General features: G+C 36.2%; 1 non-coding gene across 1 annotated transcript; it reads left to right on the top strand.

Annotated features, from left to right (window-relative positions):
* The first annotated feature begins 2,384 nt into the window (after positions 1-2,384).
* Positions 2,385-2,491, top strand: LOC128286263 (small nucleolar RNA R71). The gene has a single exon (XR_008276806.1). It is a non-coding gene; the product is annotated as a small nucleolar RNA R71 (small nucleolar RNA).
* Positions 2,492-4,744: the final 2,253 nt, after the last annotated feature.

Genomic DNA, 4,744 nt, shown 5'->3' with positions numbered 1-4,744 from the left:
GGCGACAGTGACGCAGTAACCAGCTTGTCTGGAAATTTTTAAACGGACAGTGAAAATGATTAAGTCAAGTTTGTGTGCACCTTGTGTTCGACTCCGGTAACGGACTCGGGTACGGGGTGTTACAGAAAATGATATTTTCTCGTGGTATCATTCAACTTCCTATAGTCGATGCAAACTCTTCATCCCGTGACTGTTCGTGTTGGGATCGATTCATTCTTCTCGTTGCCACAACAATCATCCCTCCTTTCTTAGGAGCAATCTGCACAGGACTCACCTAAGAACTGTCAGAAATAAGATAAATAACTCCATCATCTAGAAGTTTAATTACCTCAGCTTTCATGACTTCTTTCATGTTAGGATTCAGTCGCCTTTGAGATTGCACACAAGGTTTATATTCATCTTCCATTAAAGTTTTATGGGTGCAAAAAGAGGGACTGATCCCTCTGATATCAGAAATCTTCCAAGCTATGGCTCTTTTATGCTCTTTCAACACTTGAAGTAATTCATCTTTTTCGTTTGGCTGCAAATCTAACGCAACAATCACTGGTAATGTAGAATTATTCCCAAGAAATACATGCTCTAGGTGATTTGGTAATTGCTTTAATTCTAATTTAGGAGGTTCTTCAATAGAGGGTTTTAATTTTAATTCATTGTTTACCTCAATACCCTCATAATTATTCTGTCTCAACGAAGACTCATTAGAATTTAATTCAGCTTTTGTCTTACCTATCACAGCATCATCGTCATTTACCTCCTTTCCTTGAGCAAGACACAATTCCAACGTGTCCTTATGAACGATTTCCTGTAAAGAATCTTCAGTAGCATGATCAATAGAATTAATGAAATAACAGGAATCATCTTGTTCTCTAGAGAATCTCATGGCATCATAGATCTTAAAAATAATTTCTTCGTCACATACCCTAAGCACAAGTTTACCGTCACCCACATCAGTAACAGATCTAGCAGTAGCTAAGAATGGGCGACCTAAAATTAAAGGTACCTCAACATCCTCATCCATGTCAAGCACAATAAAATCAACAGGGAATATGAATTTATCTACTTTCACAAAGACATCTTCAATAATACCCCTAGGATTCTTAACAGATCTATCAGCTAATTGAATACTCATCCTAGTGGGTTTTGGTTCCCCAAGACCAAGCTGCTTGAACATTTCGTAAGGCATCAAATTAATACTGGCACCTAAATCAGCTAATGCTTTCTCAATATTCAAACTACCAATTAAATAGAGAATAGTGAAACTTCCTAGGTCTTTCAATTTGGTTGGTAGCTTGTTTTGAAGGATAGCTGAACATTCCTTGTTGAATTCCATGGTAGATAGCTCTTTAAACTTTCTTTTATTTGTTAGAAGCTCCTTCAGAAATTTAGCTTATGTAGGCATCTGTGAAATAGTTTCAAAAAAAGGTAAGTTAATATGTAACTGTTTAAAAAGTTGAAGAAATTTACCAAATTGTGCTTCCATACGGTCTTTCTTCAACTTTACTGGATATGGGATCAATGGTTTATATTCTTTTAGCACCGGTGTTACACTTATTTCAGGTTTTACCTCATTATCCTTTTCCTTATCAGATTCTTGTGGCAACTTCTTTTCAGGTTCAGTTAACACTTTCCCATTCCTTAATGTAACCACTTTTACATACTCTCTTGGGTTGGGTTCAGTGTTACTAGGCAAACTACCTTGTTGCCTTTCCGAAACTAGTTTAGCAAGCTGCCCAATTTGATTTTCGAGCCCTTGAATCGATCCTTGCTGATTTTTCAAAGCCGTCTCGATGTTTTGGAAACGAGTCTATGAAACTGAAATAAAATTTTCAAACATCTCTTCAAGGTTCAGTTTCTTTTCTTGCCGATAAGGTTGATGTTGAAAACCCGGAGGGGGTGGTGTTGGTCTTTGATTTCCTTGACCTCCCCATGAAAAATTTGGGCGGTTCCTCCAACCTGCATTGTAGGTATTACTGTAAGGATTATTTTGAGGTCTCGGATTATTACCCATATAATTCATTTGTTCATTTTCCATGATAGGACCATAGGGTAAATTTTCTGAATTGCTCATTCCACCTCCACTCGTGTCACACTGCATTACCGGATGTACCTGCGAAGAACCATATAAACCATCAATCTTTCTATTTAAAAGTTTTACCTGATTTGTCAACATGGTAACCACATCAATGTTAAAAACACCAGCTGCTTTTGTCAGCTTTGTCCTGATAACTTGCCACTGATAATTATTCAGTGACATCTCCTCTATGAACTCATAAGCCTCTTCAGGTGTTTTATTATTTATAGTACCACCAGCAGCAACATCGATCATTTGCCTAGTTGAAGGGTTCAAACCATTGTGGAAGGTTTGAACTTGTAGCCATAGAGGTAACCCATGGTGAGGGTAGCTTCTCAATAGCTCTTTATACCTCTCCCATGCATCGTAAAGGGTTTTTAAATCCACCTGCACAAAGGAAGAGATATCATTCCTCAACTTGACTGTCTTAGCTAGTGGAAAGTATTTCAATAAAAACTTCTCGGTCATTTGATCCCAAGAAGTGATGGAACCTCGTGGTAAGGAGTTCAACCACTGCTTAGCCTTATTTCTCAATGAGAAGAGGAATAATCGTAGGCGAATAGAATCGTCAGAAACTCCATTTATCTTGAAAGTATCAGAAAACTCTAAGAGATTGGCCAAATGAGTATTTGGGTCTTCATCTTGCAAACCATCAAACTGAACAAACTGTTGAATCATTTGAATAGTGTTAGGTTTTAGTTCAAAATTATTTGCAGTAATAGCAGGTCTAACAATACTGGATTCGGCCTCAGTGAGAGTGGGCTCAACATAATCGTACATAGAATGAGGAGCAGGATTTTGATTTACAGGAATTGCGGCAACCACAGGAGGTAGCGGATTATTCCAATTTTTAGGCATCTCATCGGTATTATTGGTATCCTTGTTCTCTTCCTCTACATACTGTAGACTTCGCCTTATTTCTCTACAATTTCTAACAGCTGTGCTTTCAATTTCGCTAACAAAAAGAAATGGTCCCGATGGATTTCTTATAGTCATAAACCAAAGAAAACCTGCCAGAAGCAAAGGGAAGAAAAGTTAGTAAATTAAAATAAAAACAAAAATAAATTGCAATAAAAATAAAAATGGCTAAAGTAATAAAAATCAAGCGTTCCTAATATCTTAGTCCCTGGAAACGGCGCCAAAAACTTGATGATCATTTTATGGTTCACTAAACTAGACTATGATCACGACAAAGGCAAGCACACCTATCGAATGGTAGTAAAGCTATGGTGAGTCTAGAATATCGTATCCACAAGAACTAAAAGTACTAGTATTAACTATTTTTCTATTATTTAGCCTAAAATATAAGGGATTTGTTTTAATCTAAAATTAACTAACTAATTAACTACTAAACACGACAGAGAGTGAAGAAAATAATCGAATAAACCAATAATAAAGAAAATACCCAAGGAAGAATCCACCTAGATTTCACTTATTATTTTGACTCTAAATCAAATGATTTATTCACTGGTCTTGATCCGTGGAAGTCCCTAAATTATGTTAATATCACTTTCAAGGCTAAGAACAACTGGCTCTAGGTTGATTAATTGAAATCTCTTTCTAATTAAAATCCCTATTGTCGCATTAACTTGATTTATGGATTCCCTTATTAGATTTGACTCTAATTCGGCATATTTATATCGTCCTATCTCTAGGATTGCATGCAACTCCGCTTAATTATGGTAGATCTACTCTTATATAGAGACTTTTGCTCCACTAAATAAGCACATCAACTTGAATTAATATTCTGAAAATATTAAAACAAGTATTAAGAACAAGAACAAGTATTTATCATTAAATTCAGAACATTAAATAATAAGATTCGTCTTAGGTTTCATCTTCCCTAGATATCTAGGGAATTTAGTTCATAATATAAAAGGAAGACATCTCAAATTTAGAAAAACAACAAGACATGAAAAACCCAAATAAACTTCGCGAGAAATTTGAATGGAGATCTTCAATCTTGACGTGGATCTGCTTCTGAGACGATTCTAACGACTTCCTTCAAGTAATTTCTGCTTTCTTCTCTGCGTGTCCCTTTAGGTCTGGTTCTAGTGTGTTTATATAGACTTTAGAGTGCTTCGAAACCCTAAAATTTGGCTTTTTTCACGTATTTGGGAAACAAGGAGCGATATCGACACAGGCTGACACATGGGCGTGTGGCCAGCCCGTGTGGCTCACACGGGCGTGTGCTTTGCCCGTGTGGAAGTAGTCTTGGCCGTGTGGATCTTTAAATCAAGCCATTTTGTCTATTTTTGGCCCGTTTTCTATTCCTTTTGTTCCTCTATGCTCACCTGAGTATAAAACATGAAATTAAAGGTTTAGGAGCATCTAATTCACTAAATTATATGATAAATCATCCAAAAAAAATGTTAAGTATGGGATTAAAATATATTACTTTTATGGTTAATCAATATTCTACCTCTTAACATTAAACAATCATCTGATCTGATCTAATAATCTGAACCAGTAGCTGACTCACATTGCATTCTTTTAGCTTTTAGCTCATTATCACACTTCTGAGCCTCACAAATTTTCTGAAGAAATAACGATTTAGATTTTAATTAAGTCAAAAGTGAACCATCATCTGACAAAGTTAATTGCGTGTTCATCGCTTGCAAAGCAAATAAAGATTTCCTGCTTAGAGCATCCACGATTATGTTCACTTTCCTC

The sequence above is a fragment of the Gossypium arboreum genome, chromosome 12 (assembly GCF_025698485.1).
Source record: "Gossypium arboreum isolate Shixiya-1 chromosome 12, ASM2569848v2, whole genome shotgun sequence".
Classification (NCBI taxonomy): domain Eukaryota; kingdom Viridiplantae; phylum Streptophyta; class Magnoliopsida; order Malvales; family Malvaceae; genus Gossypium; species Gossypium arboreum.
This window is presented reverse-complemented; position numbering and strand designations above follow the sequence as displayed.